Source organism: Phoca vitulina, unplaced genomic scaffold (genome assembly GCF_004348235.1).
Source record: "Phoca vitulina isolate PV1807 unplaced genomic scaffold, GSC_HSeal_1.0 scaffold55, whole genome shotgun sequence".
Lineage (NCBI taxonomy): Eukaryota > Metazoa > Chordata > Mammalia > Carnivora > Phocidae > Phoca > Phoca vitulina.
In genome coordinates this window covers 9,455,073-9,467,933 of record NW_022589758.1, presented here as the reverse complement: position 1 = coordinate 9,467,933, position 12,861 = coordinate 9,455,073, and the positions used below count along the sequence as shown (strand labels likewise).

Sequence of the window (12,861 nt, the reverse complement as noted above, 5' to 3'; positions counted from 1 at the left end):
TGCCTCTAATAGGAATCAGAGGCCTTATGCACTGGTCAAGACTTGAAGGCACCCATGATTGCCAAAGCTTTCAGCTGTGTAGGAAATGGGGCCCAAGCCCCTGTGCTGCACAGAAGTCCCATATGCATGGTTGATATTTTCTTTGGACTGCACATGGAAATAATTCTCACACTGAAATGAGGACTGATGTGAGTTTATGGGTGAGTTTATCCCCTTTCAGGAGATGAGCTGAGAAAGACTGTTCTTGGGTGTAATTTTAAGAGTGGATCACCTCTAGGGAACAGTCACTGAGAAAGAGGCATGACTGACCATGTTGGATGTGCCAAAGATATGGATAAAGCTGTGACCGAGTTTATCAAGAGAACCATTTTGAAAATCCCAATGACTGAAATGATGAAAATCCTCCAAGCCTGGGATTTTTTGTCTGAAAATCAACTGCAGACCACAAACTTCTGGCAGAAAAAGGAATCTCTTGTTCAGGACTTGGTTCTGCTTTGTGAGGAGAAGCATGCAAATCTCAGTGATGCAGTCCTTTTAGACATCATTTATACTCAATTTCATCGGCACCAGCAAGTTTGGGATATTTTTCAAGTGAGTAAAGGATCAGGTGAAGACATTGACCTGTTTGATATGGAACAAGTCCAAAGATCATTTAAGAAAATTCTTTAGGAAGCATTAAAAAATGTGATGATCAGCTTCAAAGATGGTGAGGAGAATGCAGTATGGATTCGAATTGCCTGGGGAATGCAGTATGGAAAGCCACACCAGTATAAACCTGCTTATGTGGTATATTATTCCCAAACTCCACACGCCTTCTTCCTCCCAGCTGAAGAACAATCCACCCCTTCTGGGGCAGGCACTGACAGTTGCTAGCCGACACCATCAGATCGTGAAAATGGACCTCAGAAGCCAGTTTCTGGACTCTCTTAAGGCCACTGTTTTTTTTTTTTTAATTTTAATTTTAATTTTTATTTTTTTAAAGATTTTATTTATTTATTTGAGAGAGAGAATGAGATAGAGAGAGCATGAGAGTGGAGAGGGTCAGAGGGAGAAGCAGACTCCCTGCTGAGCAGGGAGCCTGATGCGGGACTCGATCCTGGGACTCCAGGATCATGACCTGAGCCGAAGGCCGTCGCTTAACCAACTGAGCCACCCAGGCGCCCCCAAGGCCACTGTTTTAATCAGGGTAATCAGACCTCTGAAACTCTACAAGAAAAAAACCTTGGGCTGGATGTAAACATGGATTCAAGGATCACTCCTGAAAACAGAATAGAAAAATAAAGAGTCTAGGGAGTGACTCAAGAAACTTTTGGAGACTATTCTCAACTAAGGCTAGAACTTGTACAATATAAGCTTAAAATGAAATTCAAAAGTGACTTAAATGGGGACATCTTGACTGAGAGAGAAGAACCCCTCTGGTGCCTAATAAAGTTCTCTAGCCTGCATCTTCTGGAAGTGTTGAAATTCTTAGCACCAGCTAGTACTGCAGATGCACCACTTTCTCCATTGCTCACTTGCATACCCAACAAAGGAATGAATTATTTTAAAATTAGAGATAAAGAAGATGAATGTGTTTTTTTTAAAGATTTTTTATTTATTTGACATAGAGAGACACAGCAAGAGAGGGAACACAAGCAGGGGGAGTAGGAGAAGCACGCTTCCTGCGGAGCCGGGAGCCCGATGTGGGGCTCGATCTCAGGACCCTGCGATCATGACCTGAGCTGAAGGCAGATGCTTAACGACTGAGCCACCAGTTGCCCCTAGATGAATGTGTTTTTATAAGCACAGCATCTCCTTGACTGTATGCATTTCAGTTAATAGCTAGCTCGGTAAACTTGTGTTTTAGAAATTAATCCTTAATATTGGTGGTTTAGAAATGTTCAGTATAATTGTTGGGGCTGATTTTTCCTCCTCCACTCTATATCCCCTCTCCCCAGTATCCTGCAAGCATAGCAGTAGTGGGCCTTTAAAATGTGATGGGATGTCCCTTTTCTCACTCCTGCCTCTCCTCAATTCTGGAGAGTTCTGGTTCCAATTGCTGATTTCCAGGGATATTCTCTTAAGCCCTAGATCAGAGAAAGAAGCAGCAAGAAACTATGCCCAATTCAAAACTTCCCAGGAGAATCGTAAAATTAGTTCATTCAAAGGGTAGAGTTGGATCCATTAAGTTATTATTGCAAGATGTAATATATCAGATGATTCAGTTATATAAGGTTTCTTTATAAATATACTTCTACTTTTATAATACATATAGCACCCAAACTGACCAATATTATCCTGATTTGTGAATAAAGATGCTTAAAAACTGGTAAAAATAAATAAGGAAAACTGGATCATCTCACAGCTGACCTGGATCCCAACCTTCATGAAGGGGTCTTTGAAGTATGGAATTTTCTCAGAGAGTGTCTTTTGTAATTTTGAAAGTCTCTTTAAAAATAGTACAAGTATAGGTTTTGGGGTAGCTGAGAATCTCTGGCTTGTGTTGTTCAATAATACAGGCATTCTTGGCTCTCCTGCAGGTCTCACTATGACTTCTGTGTTGTCATATTATATTAGAACTTAGTCAGAGTTGTATTTGATCACAATTTCTTTGAGTTCCAGTTGAGCTAATAATGTTAATGGGTTCAGAAAGGAAGTAACTTTATTTGTGCTCTTTTCCCCAAAAAACAACTTGAATACAGGAGTTCAGTAAAGTGGCAGGATATAAAATCAATGCACAGAAGTCAGTGGCATTCCTATACACCAACAACAAGACAGAAAAAAGAGAAATTAAGGAGTCGATCCCATTTACAATTGCACCCAAAACCATAAGATACCTAGGAATAAATCTAACCAAAGAGGCAAAGGATCTGTACTCAGAAAACTATAAAATACTCATGAAAGAAATTGAGGAAGACACAAAGAAATGGAAAAATGTTCCATGCTCATGGATTGGAAGAACAAATATTGTGAAGATGTCAATGCCACCTAGAGCAATCGACACATTTAATGCAAATCCCTATCAAAATACCATCCACTTTTTTCAAAGAAATGGAACAAATAATCCTAAAATTTATGTGGAACCAGAAAAGACCCCGAATAGCCAGAGGAATGTTGAAAAAGAAAAGCAAAGCTGGTAGCATCACAATGCCGGACTTCCAGCTCTATTACAAAGCTGTCATCATCAAGACAGTATGGTACTGGCACAAAAACAGACACATATATCAGTGGAACAGAATAGAGAGCCCAGAAATGGACCCTCAACTCTATGGTCAACTAATCTTTGACAAAGCAGGAAAGAACGTCCAATGGAAAAAAGACAGTCTCTTCAACAAATGGTGTTGGGAAAATTGGACAGCCACATGCAGAAGAATGAAACTGGACCATTTCCTTACACCACACACAAAAATAGACTCAAAATGGATGAAAGACCTAAATGTGAGACAGGAGTCCATCAAAATCCTAAAGGAGAACACAGGCAGCAACCTCTTCGACCTCAGCCGCAGCAACTTCTTGCTAGACACATCGCCAAAGGCAAGGGAAGCAAGGGCAAAAATGAACTATTGGGACTTCATCAAGATAAAAAGCTTTTGCACAGCAAAATAAACAGTCAACAAAACCAAAAGACAACCAATAGAATGGGAGAAGATCTTTGCAAATGACATATCAGATAAAGGGCTAGTATCCAAAATCTATAAAGAACTTATCAAACTCAACACCCAAAGAACAAATGATCCAATCAAGAAATGGGCAGAAGACATGAACAGACATTTTTTCCAAAGAAGACATCCAAATGGCCAACAGACACATGAAAAAGTGCTCCACATCACTCGGCATCAGGGAAATTCAAATCAAAACCTCAATGAGATACCACCTCACACCAGTCAGAATGCCTAAAATTAACAAGTCAGGAAGCGACAGATGTTGGCGGGGATGCAGAGAAAGGGGAACCCTCCTACACAGTTGGTGGGAATGCAAGCTGGTGTAGCCACTCTGGAAAACAGTATGGAGGTTCCTCAAAAAGTTGAAAATAGAGCTACCCTACGACCCAGCTGTTGCACTACTGGGTATTTACCCCAAAGATACAAATGTAGGGATCCGAAGGGGTACGTGCACCCTGATGTTTATAGTGGCAATGTCCACAGTAGCCAAACTATGGAAAGAGCCAAGATGTCCATCGACAGATGAATGGATAAAGAAGATGTGGTGTATATATATATACAATGGAATGCAGCCATCAAAAGGAATGAAATCTTGCCATTTGCAACGACGTGGATGGAACTGGAGGGTATTATGCTGAACGAAATAAGTCAGAGAAAGACAAGTATCATATGATCTCACTGATATGAGGAATTCTTAATCTCAGGAAACAAACTGAGGGTTGCTGGAGTGGTGGGGGGTGGGAGGGATGGGGTGGCTGGGTGATAGACATCGGAGAGGGTATGTGCTATGGTGAGTGCTGTGAATTGTGTAAGACTGTTGAATCACAGACCTGTACCTCTGAAACAACTAATATATTATATGTTAAAAAAAAAGAAAAAGCAGGAAGGGAAAAATGAAGGGGGGAAATCGGAGGGGGAGATGAACCATGAGAGACTATGGACTCAGAAACAAACTGAGGGTTCTAGAGGGGAGGGGAGTGGGAGGATGGGTTAGCCTGGTCATGGGTATTAAAGAGGGCACGTACTGAATGGAGCACTGGGTGTTACACGCAAACAATGAATCATGGAACACTACATCAAAAACTAATGATGTAATGTATGCTGATTAACATAACATTAAAAAAAGAAAAAAAAGAGAAAGTTAGCTTTGGTTTTAATGTAGCAGTTTTCCAGAAGTCTATCTTTCATTTGAATAGAACATTTAATTCTGTGTTTTGGGATTGGGTGGGCCAGACTCTTGGTGGTGGAGAATATGACTACCATATTGCCCACTCTGACTAAAAAATGCTATATTCCTTCAGCTAAACTATTTTGTATCTTTTTTTGGAACATGAGATAATTCCAGCAGAACCAGTTACAGCCCATTTCTTTACAAGATGACCTAGCTCCTCACCTTAGAATATGGTTGTACTGAGTATTAAATTATTTGCCCTTTGGATCTTCGTCATATCTCTTACATGAGGGGACATATTGCTTTCAACATCTTGTTAAGTGGAGACTTTTAGGATCATGTTTGAATCACTGCATCTTCAGTTGTTACATCCTTAACTGTAGGCACTGTTGGCAATTTTCTAATGGAGTTTACATATTTCAAATATTCCTTCATCTTTGTACATAATCTTGTGGTTCCAGCAAGTGTACTGCTATGGTCACAAAGTTACTTTGAAAGAGGAGGATTACCTGTCCAGAAGGATATGGTCTGATACCTCTTCTTCTTTTTGTGTGAGCACACAGGTTTTCATTCGTTATTTTTGTTCCAATCTGAGCTTTACCAATTATTGACCCTGTGGCCTTGGGTCAGACATTTAATCTCTCTAAGCCTCAGATGCTTCACCTTTACATGGGATATAGTTTATGATACTCCCTATGTATCGAATCTGAAATGAGATGATAAGTTATAAAACTTTATATTCAGGATTGTAGGTATTGTTATTAATCATAGTAAGCACATGTTATATTCTGTTAAAAATGCAGGAATTCAAAGCAAGGCTAGTGAGTTAAGGCTTATCAGGCAAGAATCTTAGACCTGTATGTTGATCTATTTGAAAATAGTTGAAAGTAGCCTCTAGTTGAATATGGACAAATTTTGATTGTGTAACATTTGTACATGTGGTCAAAATTAGGTATGAGGGAAGATATGAGGGCAGGCTTTGAAATGATTTTTACTTCGGAGAAAGAAAAAGAGAGAACATCCACTCATGGAAATTATCTTTCTAGTATTCTTTACTGGCCAAGTGCATGCATCTTTCTACCATATTTTTAAAATGCCAAGGTTATAGTGTTGGTATTTCACTTTTGGAGCAGGCCTTGTCCAGATCTAGACAGTCACTTAGGGGATGTCAGTCCATGAGCCCTTGTAAGTCCATTTCTGAATGTCTTTATCTGTTACCTGTTGCATTGTGCGATAGTCTCTCATTGATCTTTTTATTCTTGGTGCTGAATATTCATCTTTTAATGCTTTGTCCTCATCATACTTATACAAATTATTTATAATTCAAACATGGTTTTATATGAATTGTTAATTCCCAGAATACTTTTGAATACCTATTAGTTACCAAGCACTGTTATTTGAGAGGCAGCACTAACCAAAGGGACATGTTTCTGCCCTTACAGTGCTCAAACACTCCAGGTTTTAGCAGTAGTTTAGGGTTTGGTCATATAACTATAAAATTGTAATATAAGAAGTGCTCTGTATATTCTGGTGGGAAAAAACAGAATGTTATGAGGGCTCATACCATGTAGAAAACAAGGTATATTCTGGAGTAGGGTCAGAGTGAGTGAGTAGTTAGGGAAAACTTTCCTAAGGATGTTATGTTTGAGCACCTAATGATAAGGTATAACGAGGCATAGAAACCTCCTGTACAGAGTGGCGGGATTAAAAATCAGGACTGAGCAACCCTGAGGTCCAGGAAACAATAGTGTGGGAGTTTGACACAGGAAGGGGTAATGTGAACCCCAGGACATGGGAGAAATCCAGAAAAATATGTGGCTTTCTTACCCACCTTAATCTAAACATGTATAAATTTAGTAGAGAAAGGATCTGCTGGAAAGCATCAGAGACAGGCTGCAAATATGGGTCTTCTGGGTCCAGACCTAGTACTGTGTCCACCACACTGACAACCCTCTCTAAAAATTCTTTCTTCTCTCTACCTCAACTTTTTTATACCTCTGTGGTGGGTGATGGTCTAATGCTAGCAAAATCCATTTGGGTCCTTTCCTTTGCAAGGTGGCCAAGCACCTCGCTTTAAAATATGGAAGTATTTGGCATTGATTATCTTGTCCTTTGGAGCATTTGCCAAATCTCTTACCTGAGAGAGTGTTTGTGCCACATACCATTCAACGTAGGCTTTTGGGAATGTGCCTTTCCTCTGACTGGCCACCGGATACACTTTAGCCCCTAGGATTTGATGACCTACACTTGTGTTGAGATCCGTCTTTTCCCCCATGTGCTCCTCTTGGATGCTTTCCTTTTAATACAATCTCAGACCCCTCTTCCTTGTAGCATTTACATTTGGACATTGGACAACACCAGTCTTTCTTTTGCAAGTGGTGGAAGTGCAGTTCTCTCCCAAGCTTGCTTCTTGTTGTTCCTTCCAGCAGTGGCATCTTCAGCCGTAGATTCTTAACTTCCCTTGCATGAGTCAGATATTAAACACTATGTTTTGTAAATGTCAGGAGATGTAAGCAAGCTTTCTCCAGCTTTTTGTCATTTACTTGAAGAAAGAAAGAAGTAATCTCTCACCCCCACCCCCATCAGGGTGTAGAAAATCCCATCCCAAATCATAGGGTCCACATGGAGAATACAAGCTTTTCTTCTTCAGGAGGTGGTAGTGCAAGTTGCTTCCCAGCCTCCTTTTGTATTTCCTGGAAGGAGTATCTCCAGCCCCAGTTTCTCTTCCTTTCTGAGTAAAATGTTAGTCTATTCATTCCTCTAATTCCAAGGTCATGAGTAAAGCTTATTGAAGCTGTTGTACTTGTATTGTCCATCCCCTCATCATCTCCCATCCTGGGTCTACAGTTATGCAAGTCTGAGTTCTAAAGAGAAACGTATACTCAGTGATGGACAGTAGCATCTCTCTCAAGAAGGGGGCGGTGTTATGATTTATGGGTGCCCCAGGAGGAGTAACCCCCTGGTATTATGCGTGTGTAGGGTGTTGGGACTGTATTTCCCCACTGGTCACCTTGCACATGTCCATGGAGGCCATGCAGGGAAAAGCTTGAAGCACAGCTTGTTTGAGTGTAGCTGAATGTCCTATGGTTTTCCCAGAATGTAGGAGGGTGGGAGGCCTGTGATGCTTTCCTCTGAGGCCATGTCCCACTTGCTTCCTTTCTTCTTTGAAAGGCTATTATAAGGCCATTTATGCAGGAGGCAGACATGTTCTCTTGCTACATATTCTCTTGATACATGAGTCAGACACTATGCCTTGTCCCTCTGGAACTCCAGTGAATATTGCTATAGTTCTCTGAAGGTCTTTGTCAGTTGCTTGAAACAAGAGTCAAGTAATCTTTGTCTCTCCCTCATGAAGGTGGAACAAATCCCACCATGCTCCTGTACTGTGAGTCCACATGTCCACCATGGAGAACAAGCTCTTTTTTTTCCCTGCAAGTGGTAGAATTGCAGTTCACTCCCAAGTGAGCACCTTAGAACATTCTATAGGGGCATACTCAAACCTAAGCTCTCTTCCTAAATGAGTCAGACACTAGTACCCTTAGCCTTCTTATTCTAGAGGACCTGAAATTCCAGGGGCTGAAATTCATCCAAAATTTCCTGCCCATTTCATTATTAAGTGTTCCTCTGTGTGCTGCAAATGTTCAGGAGACTCCAGAGCTTTTAAAATAGTTGCATCAGACAGTTCTTGCCAGCTCAATGGTTGTTTTGGTGGATGGACCTATTCATAGTGCCTCCCAGTCCACCATTTTCCATGCCTTCTTCTAATACGTGTTTTGTAGATATTACCTGATTATCTGATATTTTCTGTTTGTGACAGATAATGAGTTTATTTCATTTCTGTTTTTAGCTCTCATTTGAGCATCATAGCTCTAAACTGGGCATTATCATCTCTTGTATTACAGATAAGGCAGCCTCAGAAGTTATTTATCCATTTTTATACAGCTCTTTCCAAAAACGGTGTCTTTTTTGTGACTTTTTTTTATATTGTCATCCCATAACATTTAGAGGTAAATGGAAGCTAGATACTTTCTAAAAGATCCAAAGAGAGGACTTCTTTCCAGAACACGCCATAACCAACTTTGTGGAGCTTCCTTTTATAAGAGTAAAGAGAAAATTACTTTCTTCTCCTTCTTACATTGAAAACTGGCTTGGAAATCTGTTCTTGCTAAGTCTGGCAGGAAATCTCTAGAAAGTGGCTATAACTCTGTGATTACTCTTTAGTGACCAAATATCCTGTGGTCCCTCCCAAAGTCATAGAAGCCAGGTGTAGTATAATAATTAAAACCCTACACTTCTGAATACTGGGAAATTCTACCTACTCCAAGCTGGTGTCTGCTTGAATTTTTTTAATCTGATAGATTATGTGTGCATATAGGATTAACAGAGTTTACTGTGACCTATCCTGCTGTTGGGGTCATATGCCTCTCTGGGTGCTCCTACTAAGTGCTTTTCTTTTAAGAGAATCTGAGTACACTCGCTTTAATGGGGTTCGCCTGTCAACCATGGAAAATACAAACTTTTCTTCTGCATGTGGTGGAAGTGCAGTTTACTTTCAAGTCAATCTGCTCATTGTATATTCTGGCCAGGCATTTTCAACCTTAGATTCTTGATTTCATTTGCATGAGTCAGACATTACTTCCTGTATCCCCCTAACTGCAGGAGATACCCATCGAGCTTATGTCAATCTTGGAAAACACACTCCTTGCTTCAGCAGGACAAGTGCCTCCCCGACTTCTCTTTCCATTTGAGTGTATTTTTTCTATGAACAAAATCCAGAAGAATGGACAAAAAAGCTCCTAGAACTAATGAGAGATTATAGCAAGATTATAACAAAGTCAGAGGTCTGACATAACCCTAACTTTAACACTTACTATAAAGCTATAGTAATCAAGACAGTGTGATATTGGCAAAAGAATAGGCAAATAGATCAATGGAACCAAACAGAAAATTCAGAAATAGACTCACAAAATATAGTGAACTAATTTTTGACAAAGGAGCAAAAGCAATATAATGGGGCAAAAATAGTCATTTCAATAAATGGTACTGGAAAAACTGGGCATCCACGTGCAAAAAAAAAAAAAAAAATGAATCGACACAGACCTTAAACCCTTTGGAAACATTATCTCAAAATGGACCACAGATCTAAATGTAAAACTCCTAGAAGATAACACAGAAGAAAACCTAAGTGACCTTGGATATGGGGATGATTTTTTATTTACTTACTTATTTTTTTTAGAGAGGGTGAGAAGGGGAGGGGCAGAGGGAGAGGGAGAGAGAGAATCTTAAGCAGACTCTACACCCAGCCCAGATCCTGGTGTGGGGCTCAATCTTACAACCCCGAAATCATGACCTGAGCCGAATCAAGAGTCTGACGCTTAACCCACTGAGTCACCCAGGCGCCCCATGGTGATGACTTTTTAGATACAATACCAAAGTTATGATCCATGAAAGAAATACCTAATAAGCTGCAATTCAGTAAAATTAAAATCTGCTCTGTGAAAGAGAATGTCAAGAAAATGAGAAAATAAGCCATAGAATGGGAGAAAATGTTTATAATAGCCATATCAGATAAAGGTCTATTATCCAAAATATACAAAAAATTCTTAAAATTCAACAATAAAAAAATGAACAGCCCTATTAAAATGGGCAAAAATCTGAACAGATACTTCACCAAAGGAAGATATACAGATAGAAAGTATCTGAAAAAAATGTCCAACATCACATGTCATTAGGGAATTACAAATTAAAACAATAGTAAGGTAACACAGAACACCTGTTAGAATGGCCAAAGTCTGGAACACTGACAACATCAAATGCTGATGAGGATGTGGAGCAATAGGAACTCTAATTCATTGCTGGTGGGAATGCAAAATGGTACAGTCACTTTGGAAGACAGGTTGGAAGCTTCTTACAAAACGAAACATACTTCTACCATAAAATCCAGCAACTGCACTCTTAGGTATTTATCCAAAGCTGTTGAAAACTTATGTCCACACAATAATGTGCACATGGTATTTATAACAACTAACTGTATTCATAGTTGCCAAAATTTGGAAGAAACCAAGATGTCCTTCAGCATGTGAATGGATAAATAAACTTTGGTGCATCCAGACAATGGAATATTATTCAGCACTTAAAAGAAATAAGCTATCAAGCCATGAAAAGACATAGAGGAAAGTTAAATACATATTGGTAGATGAAAGAAGCCAATATGAAGGGTCTACATACTGCATGATTCCATCTATATGACACTCTGGAAAAGACAAAACTGTGAAGGCAATAAAACTATCAGTGGTTGCCAGTGCAGTTAGTGGGGAGGAAGGTATGAATAGGCAGAGTACAGAGGATTTTTAGGGTAGTGACACTATTCTGTTTGATACTGTAATGGTGCATAAATGTAACTATACGTTTGTCAAAACTTATTGTATGTACAAAACCAAAAGTGAACCCTAATGTAAAATACAGACTCTAGGTGATAATGATATGTCAGTGTAGGTTTATTGATTGTAATAATCTCTCTCTGGTGGGAGATGTTGATAGTAGAAGAGGTTGTGGGTGTGGGCACAGGGGGTGTATAGGAACTCTCTGTACTTTCCACTCAGTTTTTTCTATGACTCTAAAACCTCTAAAAAACAAAGTTTACTAATTAAAAAAAAGAAATAAAAATGATCAGCCTAAGAATGTCTAGAAGATCACATTTTACAAAGCACATAATAAGCTTGTTCAGTTTGGATACACTTATATATAACGTGTGGATCCTGTTCATCCTATTACATAAGATTATTCAAAAGACATCCGTATTGACCAAGAACATGACTTAAAAACATTCCAATAAGCTGTGCAGACCACATTTTCACTTGGGCGAATTACCCATGAAGCATCTTTGGAGTGAAATTGTTATCAACTGACACTTTTGCAAAATGAAACCAGTGTCAAAATGATGTATCCACTAGCCAGTGCCACACTGTGAACCTTGTTTTGATGCTTACCTGAAACCACCACTTGATATACCCCGTTTCAGAGACTATTTCTGGCTTGTTAGTGGTGTTAGTGGACATCATGAGAGTAACAAAGCAAGAACAAGTGTTGTAACTTACTTACTTCTTTATTATGGGATGGTTCCCAAATGAAAACATGAACAAATTGGGTATTTCCCAAGAAACATCCATTTTGAAGTGGGAGTGGTATATCCAGGGAAGAAATAAGGCATTAATGGTGTCTCAGAGGTGTAAGAAACTGTGTCCTGTTACTCTGCAGATTTGGTTGTCTGATATGTCCAGAATGTGCCAGCATCTCTCGCAGCTTTATTACACCCAGGTTTATGAGGATGCCTGGGTCTAGTTCAGCTAAGTTAAAGGCACATATCTTCCAATGGGCTGTGGATACTACTCCAATAAAAACTGCATTTGTGCATGGGAAAGGGCATTCTGTTCAATGAGTGGAGAAATGGACTGTGTTTTTTGTCGTGGAAAAAAAAACCCCAAATGTACCTTTTTGCATTTGATTGACTCCTGCACAGGGACCCTCGGGTTGATAGTATGAACTATCTTCTGTTACGCGAATGACTGGAAGATTCTGACTCAGCCTCTGTGGAGAGAGGTATTATCAGCAGACTGCAAAACACATACACCTTTATGTGTCCCATGTGCATACCCATGGATAGGGGTCATTTGCAGATGAAAATCGGTGAAACCAATGAATTGCTCATACTTCACAGTCACCTAAATAGACTGTGCATCAAGGCATGGTTATTCATCTATAATTTGAGACCTGGTCCCCAAACAAGACCTGTTGACTCCAGCGTATCAGGTCAAAGAGCCTGGAAATGTGTGCAGAGTGCCAGCTGCACAGTTGAATATAGAGGGGGTCTCTGGTTTCCAAAGTCTAAAGTGCTAGATGCTCTACCCTCTCCTCAAGGTTACCACTAGGCATGCACTATAGTGGATCCTTTTTCTGAGTATGGCCCTGCCAAGCTTGTCCACATAGCAAATAGGAGCAATAATTAAGGACTCTTGTTTGGACTGTGTTTTATATTTGGTATATGTGCTG

General features: G+C 39.7%; 1 pseudogene; it reads left to right on the top strand.

The window, feature by feature from the left end:
• The first annotated feature begins 279 nt into the window (after positions 1–279).
• On the top strand, positions 280–1,554 carry LOC116622820 (annotated as a pseudogene).
• The last annotated feature ends 11,307 nt before the right edge of the window (positions 1,555–12,861 follow it).